The 14,272-nt window shown below is 47.2% G+C and overlaps 1 long non-coding RNA gene and 2 other non-coding genes across 3 annotated transcripts; all 3 read left to right on the top strand.

The window, feature by feature from the left end:
• The first annotated feature begins 10,702 nt into the window (after positions 1 to 10,702).
• LOC133347382 (uncharacterized) lies at positions 10,703 to 14,217 on the top strand. Its single transcript, XR_009755703.1, has 4 exons — positions 10,703 to 11,014; positions 12,048 to 12,178; positions 12,795 to 12,907; positions 13,459 to 14,217. It is a non-coding gene; the product is annotated as an uncharacterized LOC133347382 (long non-coding RNA).
• Positions 12,243 to 12,330, top strand: LOC133348098 (small nucleolar RNA SNORD100). The gene has a single exon (XR_009755776.1). It is a non-coding gene; the product is annotated as a small nucleolar RNA SNORD100 (small nucleolar RNA).
• LOC133348097 (small nucleolar RNA SNORD100) lies at positions 12,968 to 13,051 on the top strand. Its single transcript, XR_009755775.1, has one exon. It is a non-coding gene; the product is annotated as a small nucleolar RNA SNORD100 (small nucleolar RNA).
• Positions 14,218 to 14,272: the final 55 nt, after the last annotated feature.

Raw genomic sequence — 14,272 nt, 5'->3', positions numbered from 1 at the left:
TAACATCATTGCACCCTGCAGGGCGTGTATTGAATCAGTTGTCGTGTGTCACCGCACAGACGTTGACAGTGAAGATTACAGAATGGAAGGGCGATGAGAGTTGGCAAAGCACAACGGGGCTGCAGCACGGCGAATCAGAGCATTAGAGAGGCTCGCAGGAGTAACAACAACAACCACAACAATCGCAACCACAACAATCACAACCGCAACAACAACGACGACAACAACAAAAACCACAACAACAACCACAACAAAGACTACAACATCATCACCATCATGGCTTGGCTTCGCGAACGAAGATCTAGGAAGGACATCCACGTCTTCTGCAGGCACGCTGGTGGCTGAAGAGGCCTATGCGGGACAAGCAGGTCCTGCCACAACAGCTGCAAGTATAGGTCTCATCTGGGATGGGTGCTGAGGGATCATGGCTACAACAACGACCACAACAATAACCACAACGACAACCACAACAAGCGCAACGACCAAAACAACAACAACAACCACCACCACAGCAACAACAACCACTACTTTCCAACTTTTTCGTGCATCCATCTGCCCGCGGCACACTTTGCCCTGTCGACACGGGCGGCATGGGCCGACCCCCCCCCCCCCACGAGGTCTTGGCAGGGTTCGTCTCCCACGGCTCGCGAGTGAGCGTCGCTGCGATGATGGAGAAGCTCCCCCCCGAACCCTCAAATGTGGCGAGGCGGCTCGCGGGCGCAGACTCGGGTCGCGGTTATTTATATTTGGGAGGGGGGGTGGGTGTTGTTGTTAAATCTTGACCTAAAGCTTTCGTGACTGCAGGAATTCGATCGCGACACAAGCCTCAGCAGTCCGCCTGCTGTATTTTTTTTTACCCTGAAGACGATTGCTTGTGTTGCGATCGAAACTTCGTGATTTTTTTTAATCTACGTGACTTTACCGAAAGACCCAAAGAGTTGTTGTTATTTTCCTGCTTCGAGTTGCTCCAATCAGTGCGTTAGGGGGGCTGTGAACCGTCGAGACTGTGGGCTGATCCCCCTCCCCCACTCTCTCTCGCTCCTCACGTGCACGCCACATTTCGCAGAGCTCGCAATAACACACACACAGTAAAATAATAATAAATGATTTAAAAAAAAAGTTATTGGCCACGCACATTGTAAAATTGATTAAATGTATAACGTCATGTTTGTGACGAGGGTTTTGGCCGAATAGAGACGTTTTCAGAATTTAATTATCCGTAACCTATACCTGTGGTAGTTATGATTGTGTATCTGTGTGCTGGCGTGGGGAGTGGTGGTGTAGTGGTTAGCGCTACGCTGCGCTACGAAGCCGGCCATCCGAGTTCGATTCCCGCTCACGGCCAACACCAGTGACGATTATCTGAACCGGTACTGGGCCTCCCCTAGGTCGACTCAGCCTCAAATGAGTACCTGGTGCGGTGTGTAAACATCGCCCACTAGGGAGACAAAGGCGGCCGGGCGTCGTGCTGGCCACCCACCCCCTCGTGTGCCGTGCCGGCCTTCATAGGCGCTCGCGAGCAGTACTTGCCCCAACAGTCTGTTAAGGCTTTACGGGGGATCTTTGTCTTTGTGTGTTGGTGTTCGCTGAGCCAGTGGCCCCCAGGTCCGATTGGTGCCCCGCTGACTGTCGCTGTGAAAGCTGCCCACGGTGATGTGCCCTCCTCGAGCGCTCGACAAGCCGCCGGCTTCCTCTCCTCCTTAAAGTTTTGCAAATTCAACTTCAACTCCCATTTCACTAATTCTCTCACTGGGGCCCTCTTAGTGTGTTGAACTCCATGTTGTGACATTCAAGCCAGCGGTTGCAGATTATGATCACGATCATTTTTTTTGCTTTGCTCGAACCTAGCGACACACGCGTTGCGTTTTCGGGTCTTACTTTGTGCGTTGTTGTATTTTTTGTGTTTCTAACCGATGCATAATTTCGCCCGATGTGTTTTGGCCGCTTTTTAGCACAGCGTGGCCGTTGCCATGAACAGAATGGAAAAACAAAAAAGGGGTTCCCTGCCAAATTCTGGGGCATTCCTACCGCGCTCGCTTGTACCTCGTGTTGTTTCCCGTTCCCAATCGGAAGAGAGGCATCGTGTCTCGGCTGGCCGAGGAATCAAAGAACAACTTCACCCACTCCGCCGTCTTCCCTGCAGCCGTGACTGCTGCAACATTTCGCCTTTCACCACCCAGCGATTCCATTGCCACCTCTTGCAATCACACGTTTATTCTCCTGTTTGTTTTTGTTCTTTACTAATCCAGTTTCTACTCTTTGTCTGCAGTTTGTACTCCCTCCTTTGTATTGTCCGTCTCGTTTACTGTCTCGTCCGTACTATCTCGTTTGCATAGTCTCGTTTGTATTGTCTGTCTCGTTTGTATCGTCTCGCTTGTATTGTCTATTTCGTTTTATATTGTCTCGATTGTATTGTCTGTTTCGTTTGTATCGTGTCGTTTGTATTGTCTATTTCGTTTTATATTGTCTTACTTGTATTGTGCGTCGCCTGTGTTCCCTCTCATTCATTATCTGCACCATTTCGTTTGCTCCGTCTGATCTGCGCCATCAGCCGCATTGTTAATTTTCATTCAATTTGCATTCGTAAATAATAACGGAGCCATGGACGTAAGAATACATTTTAATCGCTGGATTAATATCCAACGAATCACCGCGTGCCTGTTAGATGACGCCCACAGGCACGGGCAGGCCTGAGCGAGTTTGGCGTTCTTGGTGTGCGACTCTTGCCCAGCGTGCACCCGTGCCTGCTGTGAGCCTCTCACTTTGCTCAGTTTCAATGTGCACATCTATTTATTTAGTTAGTTATTTCTACCCTCCACCCCCCAACAATTTCATGAATATTCCATAATGTTATGGGCCTCATGTTGTCATGGGATGAAGGAATGGAAATGCGAAGCTCGCGTAGGAATCAGTGCAACGTCACCACGTGTTCGAGAAGAGCCGCGGAAGGTGACATCACTCCTGAGATGTTAGCAATGTCCTCTTATCTCCACGACGAGATGCTCCTTCTTGAACGCCCCGCTATAGAGGTGGTGGTTATTGCATTGTTTTTGTAATATATATACATTTATAAAATCTGATGAAAACAAAAGTTGCATTTATTTACAGCCCTGCGTCAATCCGCTGCTAGAGATGAAGACCGCCCGCACACCACGAATTATTGTAAAGGGCAGTTCTGTGTCACTTGGGCCGGATGAAAGTGAGAGCGCGAGGGTGCGGCGGGGTGGGTCACGACGGCAGCGATCCGTCGCGTGTTTAATCTCTGGGCGAATAAATGCCGAGCTCCTGGGGTCATCGAGCGGCGCCACCCCCTAATGAGGTGGAGGCTGCCCCGCGTGGCCCTCCTCGCTAACAATCCCGAGCCACGCCACGCCGCTCAGGGTTAATAGCCGGGCCATTACCAACACGTTACCACAAATATCCCTACCCCCCCCCCCCCCCCCATGGCCTTAACAGGCTGTTGGGGCAAGTGCTGTTAGCGAGTAGGACCTATGAAGGTCGGCACGGTACACGAAGGGATGGATAGCCAGCACCACGCCCGACTAGCCTTTGTCTCCTTAGTGGCGATGTTTACACACCGCACCAGGTAATCATTTGAGGCTGAGTCGACCTCGATGAGGAGGCCCAGGACCGGTTCAGATAATCGTCACCGGCGTCGGCCGTGAGCAGGAATTGAACTCGAGTCACCGGGTTCGTAGCACATCGACTACGCACGTTACCCCCCCCCCCCCCCCCCCACACACACACAAGAACGTGATGCATGAACACGTAATTGCAGGGCTGCACCTTTGCCACCTTTAACCCCCACACGCGTCTCTCCCGTGAACGAAGTAGAGGTTGTCCATGTTAGCCCCGTGTGGAACTCGCCGGACTCTGTGTGCGTGCCTGTGCCTCGCCAGATTGATGTGTGACCTTGGGCACGTGGCGCTCTCCACGCTTGCCAAGTCGCCCGCTGCGACAGCTGACTCAAACGACGTCTTGCTCCTTCGCTCTGTTGATTGTGCTCTGCGCCTGTGAAGGACGCGCTGATTGTGCGAGTGAAAGCAAGCGGAATCCCTGGACGTCGGCAAAGCTACGGGCTGCGTGGAGCGTGCGAGCGCGCACTGCATTCACCGCATTTTGTACCTCTCCCAGGAATTCCACGTTTAATGCGTAAATTACCCCAGGAGGCAAACACGAGAGCCCTCTCTCTGAGAGCAGGCAAGCATGTGCTGGGACTAGTGCACTCGTAGTACTCACGCAAAGAGCCATTCTCGGAGTGCGGTGGTGATAATTGACGCGGGCTGCCAGCTGCTGCAGGACACAGACCTGGCCACTCCGATTGAGCAACGATGACATTTTAGTTCCGTGCTCAAAACAAGTATGGGCAATAACCACCGCATGTTGTATGTATGTTGTATTGATGTTCTATGTATGTATGTATGTTGAACTTATTGTGCACCGTACGTAGCCAGCCGTCCTAATCGGAGGTGCGGCAAAAAGACAACAAACTAAACACAAAAAGCAGTTCTACAAGAATGAGCTTTTAAGATCCATGCAAAATACGTTGTATGAGATCCGTACAACAATAGGTTTGTGGAATAAATGTGCTACGCTCATCAAGAGCTAATCTCTCGGTCTCTAATGTGAATCCACTCCATCGCAGTACTCTTCGGCTCTGCTTCGTCACTGCCGGCCGAGTGTTTCAGGAGTCAGTGCACTGTGCCAGCACAGCTGATACCCTGAGTTCAACAGGCTTCCGCGATTAAAACGGGTTCTCAAGTCCAAAAATTTAGAGAAAGTTCAATGAAAATTTGCCCGTTCTGAAAAGAACACCTTTGCAGGACGGGCGCATGAGAAAGTGAAGTTCCCCTAGCGTTGATAAGATGGCACTGAGGAATGTTCTCGTGTCTAGTTCTGCAGTGTCTACTTCAAGGGGCCGTTCCACAAGACTTGCGGCACCGCGCTGCCGGGTTGTTTCCAAATCGTTGCCGTGCGATTCCGTTTCCACAATTAGTTTCAACGTTAAAAGAGCGATTTAAACAAAAATGTGGTTTCGTTTACAAGCACGTGTCCCACGTGGTCACGGGAGGGTGCGCGTGCTTAGCATCGCTCTGCGGGGGTTCCTCTTCACAAGGTGAGGCTGCTATGCACGGAGCACACGAGTATTGAGTGACTCTTTACTACTCAACGTTTACATCTGTGAGGGGACGGGGTGGGGTGTGGGTTGGCGGCGGGGGGGGGTACACAGCCCAAAATAAGTCACCTCCCTGCGAAGGAATGTGCACAAAACAAACACGGAACACCCATCCACCTGCTGTTACTCGTTCCATACGATCGCAGTGGCGTGCGCCTGTGACCCGGCGCTTTGGGGGCAAGGGTTAGTGGAGCACACGTAGATTTTACGAGACTGTCAAATCATCTGGGCTGCCAAGTGACCAGGACGTGGTAGCACAGCATCAGATGAAACCTGTCTGTGCAGCGATGTGAGTGTTGTATCCTCGTGTGCGTGGGGTTTCTCCAGTTACTCTGGTTTCATGCGATCTGCCCATCACTTATTTAATGGAATTGGCCAAACGTCGTAAAGCAGCACTCTCCTGAAAGCGTGTTGAGACTCGGCGAGGCATTCCTGACCAAACAAACGCGTTCTTGCGAACACAGTTTCCGATTTGCACAACACTCATTAGTGTAATTGACTAAACATCTCAATGCAGGACCCTCTTGAAAACGTATTGAGGTTTCTCTGGGTAAACATATTACATTAACATTTAACATCAGCTACCACTTTACTACCGCATATAATGGCCACTTTAGCTGCCAATTACAAACCCTACGGCAAATGACATAGAGTAGGTGTTTATTAACATAATGTAAAATGTACTTATACAGCAGTGCACCTTCAGATGAGATCATATGTTTAAAACTGTGTACTTATTTAAATTCAGGTCTCCCTGTTCTCAATGGACGTCACATTTGGGGTGGTGCATGAGCACAGTGATGAGTGCACTTCACTATGAACCCAGCCATCTGAGTTGTACTCCCATCAACGGCTAACATCAGTGTCGAGCATGAATCGGCCCTGGGCTCACACATCACCAACCCGGACTGACCAGTGTAGTGAAATATGGTTAAAACCACATGACTGACACAGTGTGTGTGTGTATGGGAGCGGCAGTGTAGTGGGTAGCGCGCTGCACTACGAACCCGGCCACCTAAGTTCAATTCCAGCTCATGGACAAGACCAGTGACAATTATTTGAACCGGTCCTGGGCTTCCCCTGGGTCGACTCATCCTCAAAATGAGTACGTAGTGTGGTGTGTAAATAATTGCCACTAGGGAGACAAAGGCGGTTGGGCGTGGTGCTGGCCACCCACCCCCTCGTTTACCGTGCCGGCCTTTACAGGAGCTCGCTCACAGCACTTGCCCCAACAGTCTGTTAAGACTATGCAGGGGATCTTTTGTTCTTGTGTGTGTCGGGCCTTCACTCAGCAGTGGATTGACAAAGGCTCCTTCTTCTTCGTCTTACTCTTGCACAAATAAATAATATAAATAAAATTCCTTTTAAATGACAGAATTTCTCTTAAATAATTCACGTCAGTTTCACAACATTGTCAAAACGTTTGCACTGCATTGTGACATGTTTGGATACACGTGCATGTGAACTCTACACAAATCCGAATCGTGCTATGCAATATAAATCCATATGTGACGTGCGTCTTGAAATGCAATATTGGAAACATCAAAGGCAGCCGATATTTCGCGTGAATGTCCTGCATCACGTGCGCCTTAGAGGCTTGGTCACGACTCTGCTGTCAGAGGCTGATTGACGGCGTTGCCCGGGAGGGGGTGAGGTGGCCTCTCTGATGTGAGGCAGCACACTGCCTCCACTTGTCTCGCTGCTCAGTCTCCCGACGTTGCAGTGACAATGATGCAAGGGGAGTGACTTGACAGTGGTAACTAAACGAAACGTTTTATTTTACCAGGTAAGGTCTACTGAGCTGAATTTGTTTAACTTCTGTCGCACCGCACGCAGCCAACGGCGCGAATCGGAGGTGTTTACACTTCAAGTGGAAGGAAACCGGCGCAGCCAGACAGACCCCATGCTCTCCGTGAGGGGGTGACACTCTGTTGCCATACAAATGGAAGCAGCTGATGAATAGTCCACTTGTTGTACTACCTTCTCCCGGCGAGCCACGCTAAGGCACCGTGACGCTCACCGAAAGGGAGTTTCACATCATTTGTGCGATCCAGCGACCCTGGCTGCATCCCTAGCGATGGATGACAGGCCGCGTGCATGGCCACCACGGCCGAAGAGTGGTGGCGCACGCCTGTGTATAACACTCTCTGAACCACGTGTTTACAGGCCACACTCTGCTGATGAAACTCATGAAGTTGAAAGCGATCCAAACGTTGGCTGCTTAAACAAATGCTTTTGGAAGGATACGGGCCCATACGGCTCGTGTTGTATTTGCATTCGTGGAGACGTTATGGGCCCATCTACAACAATCTTAAGTAAGGTTGCCACTCAGCTTTTGATCTGGAGAGTCTAGGAGTTGGCGTCTTTGTTTGGGTGGCGTAAATGTAATTGTATCGAGATCTGGCGGTATTGTGTTGCATTTTGCTAAAGTGCACTTGCACAGTTTAGCAGTTCCACTGCTGGATTATATTTTTTTCCGCCTGAGGACGACCGCTTGTGTTGCGATCGAAACGTCGTGATTTATGTATTTTATACCTACGTGACTTTACCGAAAGAACCAAAGAGTATGCGCTGCACAGTTTTGATCAACCTCGGCTGCCTGGGAAATGTGTCTGGGGTTGGTCAGTGGAAAGGGTGACAATGATAATCTCACAGTTCACGACGAGCTGTTGCCAACGCCACGAGGGGTCTGCACGACTGGGAATGGTCTACAATGCTCACGCTAATGCCTCGCGACAGGCCTGGTGGGACCCAGCATATGTTTCACATTTAATCGGTTGAACAATAAATAATATTCTGTTTGGGATTTTGCCACTGGAAAACTTCCTAGGAGCTTTGACTGTGCGCAAGTTTAACGCTTAAAGTAAGCACGTTTAGAACAGTGCACATGCTACCTGTGTCTGGTAAATACCTCAAAGCAGTAATCATACAAATAATCCAGGAGAGCCTGAGTCTCAAGACGTATTCAGGAGGAACCCATATTGGGATATTTTGCCATTTCCATTCTTATATGTTGGTTTGGTCATGTCCGGTAACCGGAGAACCATGAGAATACACGCGTATGCCAGAGATTAACAATTAAAGGTCAGGCATCATTATATTCTCGAATCATTTTCTGTGCTGCCATCTCCTGGCTACGACTCAGCCCAAGTCTACGACTAAACCTGTTACACGATTCCCAGGCTGCCAGCCTCTCGTCCAAGTACTAACCAGGCTCGAGGTTGCTTAGCTACAGAGATTTAGCGAGGCCAGGCACATTCTGGATTATCGTAATTATCATTCCTGCTATCCGCAAATAATTGTTGACATTAACATGAGTTTGGCATCTCACTGGCTGTGGTTACATTAGAATCAAATCAGTAGGGCACGAGAAAAGCCATGTTAATAGAAAACTAGCGCAGGAAGGCCATGAGTTCGTGTATACTGCAAAAATGCAGTATTGTTCAGGAAATTCTGGTGGGTTATTTTGCATAATGCACAACGGCTGTGTGCTTCGTGCACATTCTCTTGTCTTGATTGCAGCCATATTATCAGCACACACCATGAATAAAGTTATTACTCGGGGAGATATCACTTCGCAGAACACGAGTTGAAATCCGTGGATAAATACACGTCGAGTGCTCTTGCCATTCCACTGCTGAACGAGGCCTCCCCACGCCGCGCTGGTCGTGAGGGTTATTTGACGATACTTCACCACGAGTTATGGATTAGACGAGGGTTGAAGAAAACGAGTGGCCCCTACCGTGTCGTCCACGATGCTGGGTCTGCTGCCTTTGTCTGTATCTGTGCCTCCATCTGCTGGTCAGAATTAGAACCGACAACGACGATTTCCACCATCGCAAAAGTGTGGCTCTGCCTCCTCTGGCCTGCCAAAGTGTTGTGGAGAAGGGCCCATTGCCCGAAACGTCGAATATTAGATAAACGTATTTTTTTACGGCCACGGTCTTATTGCGGAATGTGTTGAGTTTATGTTTTTTGTAGTTAATTATGGTTGTATACCACTACAAACACAGCAGCAGCTTAACACGTAAGCTTTCACGACCAATATAATTATGTATATTATCAATAATAAAGGTGTTTGGGGTTAGATCGCGTAAATATCAATGCGTTGTTAAACCCGCCACCATCCGACACAGCCAATTAGTAAGATTTGTCACGTACACAAAAGGTGGCAATGCGTTACTACTCCTTCAGCACACGGCTGTGTTGGAGAGCTTCCATCTCACGACGTTGACAAGTCGATGGGGACCGTGACGTTTCGCTGGTGAACAGCAGCAGCACCTGTCGACTGGTGAATGTGGCGGCTCAGCGTTCGCCAAGAGATTCCTTAGAGCCTCGGGTGTGGACCAATCAACTTCAAGGACAGTGCACATTATCAGAGTTATGTCTTTAGTTTGTATTATGACTGCAGGTATTGCGGTCTATGCAAACATGACTCCTTGTAAAAAGGTGTCAGTTTTGTTGCCAGATAGAAGGGTAAAAAACCAATTATCATATTTTTACTGGCAAATGAGGTTCCCATAGTGTCGAAAGCCTACGTGTTAAACCAAAGTTTACAAATGGTTTGACCTTAATGCGCAACGCAAAACACAAGTACTGGACAGCGTTCACGTCCACCCATCACGTTATCATGCTGTGATTGTGCACAGAGCCCTGGTCAATCCACTGCTGGCATGAATGCGTGCCGTCGACCACGTGGGCTGCTTGACCATACTTCACCGCACGGGTTCGTGCGGGTCGCTGGCGAGAGGGATTGGTCTCAGACTCACTCGCCGTGGCCCGGAATCACCACTCTCTTATCGATCCTGAGCTCCATTCGTCAACTCAACACGCTGCGAGACCGCGGTGGGTTTCACGCGACCCGTAGGAGCAGCAGTCGCATGCGACGGGCATACTTGATGTGGTGTGCCGCGCGCGGAGGTATTTTCCGGGCGAGAAACCCCAAACAGACTCGGCTCAATTTAAGATTTTCATTTGATTCGTTTTTGCAGAGTGGTAATTCAGTTTTCAGCTTCATTCAATTGGTATAGCCCTGTGAGCCATTCGGCTCTTGAATCGGGTGCAACCGCAACAACAAAAAACATGAACAATAAAACATCTTAAAGTGACTATGTGCAAACAGAAAAATCCAAGAAAAAAACTGCAAAGTCTTCCAGTAAAAAAGCACCGTACACCAACGCTGTGCAAAAATCCCAGTGGGATGCAAGTCAAACAACAACAACCACAACAACCACTGAAGGTGATTTGTACACAAACGACCCATAGGCTACACCCTACTGATGAGCTGCAGATCAATAAAAACCGTTGCGTTGTGTTTTGTTGTAATTGTTGTTGCTGCTTAAATGAGAAAAAGTTTTGCAGCTCCACGGATCTCAGCCTTATCTCAGTCTGCAATCTGCGGGCGACACGTACTGGTACCGTAACACAGCTGCCGCGTTTGTTTATTGTTTGGTTCAACTTTGTTGAAGTTGAATGCGGGCGGGGACCCGTAGTGACGTCGTCTCGGCTATAAGAGCCGAGGGCGCGCGCCCATCGCGTCTCTCGATCTCGCGGCGCGCCCTCGCAATCCAAAGCCATCCAAAGGCATCTCTCGCGAGCCTTCTCCCGTTTCACCCACGACTCCGATCATCGGCCTCGTCGGCGTCTTCTTTACAGCTTCGCTGCAAACACATTTGTCTTAGCGGCGCGTTTTAAATAGCAAAGAATGCACACGGAACGCAGCGTGATGTTTCGCGTGCACGCCTCCACCCAATGGCGTGGCCTACGCACTCCACGTGTCCGGGCCCGACCCGATGGTCAAGACGGTGGTTGAGGCCTTTGCGGAACCGTCGTGAGCAGGTAAGGTACCACTTCCGTTTAAGTAATACAAACAAAAATAAGCATTTATCATTTATGTCAATACGGGAGTTGTGAAGATGCTCAAACACCAGGTAGATGCATTTTGCAAGGAATCAAGCTTGCGTTAGCCACGCATACATGTGGCAAAACATTCAAACATGCTTTGATATATATCGATTGTCTTTTAAACTGATTGGCCTACACCAGAGACAGCCTTGTTTTTTATGGCCTTAGACATGCCAAACCTTACAAATGAAATGCATGTATCGCAAGTATTTGTAGCTCGGGTTGAGCAGTTTCTATGGGACCCTTTGTACTGGCAAGATGTTCCCATGCATATTAAGTAATACACATAAGATTACTAATGTATGTCTATTTAGCTGTGTCTCAAGACGCAGGGGGACTGATGGGAACGAGAAGGTGGATGCGATGTGTAATTAACCCACGAGCCCACAGCTCGTCATTTAGAATTGTCGACCATATGGAGCTAAAAGCCACTGGTTATTCACGTTGTATGTCTCTGGAGTACTGTGCAAGGAATCATGTGATGGATATTCCACAAAATTATGTTGGCGTGACATTTGAAGCTAGGTCTGTTATAACATTTTTTAGACGTATCCTCGTTCAAGTAATAACTCTAGTACATTACTAATTATAAATAACCACCTAATTGCGTATTGTATCTAAATATAAAGCTATACGATGGATTTAATTGTGTTTTGCAAAGTGTAACTTGTATGGAAGCTATAGGGTCTTAAGTTTACGCTTAATTATCTGTTCAGCACAACTGCCTCTAGACTGGTGACCCATCGACATTGCTGGTTAAATATAACCAGCAATTTCCAGGCAGTTTGAGCCCCACAAATGTATATTCTAGTACATACCATCTTAATCTTATCGAACTCGTCAAGAATGCAAACGTCAATTCCGTCCGGCAGTATCTTGAGACACTAATATATGCTAAGTTGTAATCGTTTCAGAAGTCTCGTATACAATTAACGTTTTGTGTTTTGCTGTGGGCATCGGCCAACAGAGTGGATGAACGAAGTCGGCGTTCATGGTCCAGCAAAGATTGTGTGAGCTGCACCAGTTTGGGATCTGGCCCAGTGAACAAGAGTCCGGTGCCTGGTGTGAAGAGAGGTTGCCTCTGATGCACGTGCCCAGGTAATACAACTCGTGTGAGGTGGTGTGTGTAGGATCTGTGTGGTGGTCAGTGTCGGTCCTTAGCTGTGCCTATGATGATTACCTGGCTCCCTCTACTGAGTTTGTTCATGAGGACGACTGCCATAACCGTTACCCATTTCCACTGAGGCACAGATTTTCATATAAATGCAATTGCACCTCCAGACGATGTAACGAACAAAGAGAATGATGAATAGCAAGCGAGTCGATGCAGACATCCTGAACGATTGTATTGATTTGAATTTATAAATTGTTTATGCCTTGTGCAGACTTAAGAAAGGTTAATATAATAAAAAATAATCGTAGTATTGAATGCACGTGTATTATTTTTTATATACACTAATGTAATATGCTGCAGCATAACAGCTTACGAATGATGGTGACTCGATTAAAGAAGTGTTTCATACACACTTAAACATAACCAGCAATTTCCAATTGGTTTGTAATAGGCCGCACATATTGTACATACGGTCTACATGTCACGTTTGTCATCGAATCATGTAAGACGTTAACGTCAATTGCACCTGACAGTCTCTTGAGTATCATTTGAGAGGTGAGAGTCATTGAATAATACTTGGGCAATTGTTTTGTTTCCTAGCAGGCGTGTGTTCTGCTGTGGGCATCGGCCAGCAGCGTGGATGGATGAAGCCTGGTATTCCTGACCCAAAGAGCAGAGGAGGTTGGGATCTGGGGCGACTGCTCTGTGCCCAGGTAAAACTCTTGAGGTTTTGTGCAGGGGTCTATGTGGTGGGCAGGGTTGAGGTCCGTAGTTGTGCTGATGATGATTACCTGGCTCCCTCTACTGATATTCATGAGGAAAACTGCCATATCCGTTACCCAATTTACTGAGGCACAGCTGTACTTTCATGACAATATTGTAACACATGGGCTTAGAAAAATACATCCAAATCTGTGTGAAAATAATATTTTACAAACGATACTTAGATTTCATACAACGTTTTGGATATCTAGTTGCACAAATTGTTAGGTCATAGTGAACTTAAACATCTATTTCAATGAATGTATATAATGCTTACCTTATGGTTCCTGTAAGATGTTGCAGGTTGGTATAATTTAAATGAAATTATTTGCAAACAATTGCCTACTTTTCACGGTTATGCTGGTAAAAATGCATATCTCTGTTTTATCCCAATTGTGTTGGCTTAACAAGGTTGTGTTGGTCAAAATGTTTTTAGTTCCATGTGGTGATACGTTTGCAGTATTTCATTTGTTGACCAATAGTGTTTTGTTTTACCTTGCAGAGTGACCAGAAGAGTTACGGGTTTACGCAGAGAAAAGAAAAGAGATCATCATGGCCGTTTGCTGAAAATCAGAACTGAAGATTGGGCTGAAAAACAAGAACTTAACTATTCCTATAAACGGCATTGCCCATGGGAATAACCACTGTGGTTGAACGATAAAAAATTGTAATATAATCATGGAGCATAATTGATTTAAAAAAAAGTTGATTATGCCCCCCCCCGTGTTATGCATTTTTTAAATGTAATACTTGCTAAGTTGTGAACACTGCCTTATAACATTAAACAGTGTATGAAATGGGCTGGTGCACGGCTGTATGCACCACTTGGAACACCAAATGTGTATACTGGCACACTTAACATTTTAACCTAACATCACCAATATTTGGAAATGGCCGTGGGCTGCAGGATCAAGTTTCGTACCGGCACTTCTGTATTTGCGTTTCAACCACTGACCAGAAAAAATAATGGGCTAAAATGGGGCAATGGCCCTTAAAGTATTGATAAGGCAAAGAGCAACTTTAATTTTTGTTCATTGCGAAGTGTTGGTTGAATGGTTCAATACAGTATAGCATACTGTTCTGCTTGGTAAACTGTTGCATCGGGCCTATGTTATCAGAAAATTTTGGCATCCACACAATGTGTATCTCATTTTTATCCTTCGAGTCCAAGACACTGCTAATGCCACAAATTGTTACAAATATATGAAATGTATGTCTATGGATTGAAAGTTTTAATTAAAAAATTCGTATTCCAACTTTTGTCTTATACATTTGTGTAATATTTGAGAAGCGTTTTTTTGTACTTTGGCATATTT

The sequence above is a fragment of the Lethenteron reissneri genome, chromosome 26, assembly GCF_015708825.2.
Source record: "Lethenteron reissneri isolate LAM-NWPU_2019-01 chromosome 26, ASM1570882v1, whole genome shotgun sequence".
Classification (NCBI taxonomy): Eukaryota; Metazoa; Chordata; class Hyperoartia; order Petromyzontiformes; family Petromyzontidae; genus Lethenteron; species Lethenteron reissneri.
This window is presented reverse-complemented; position numbering and strand designations above follow the sequence as displayed.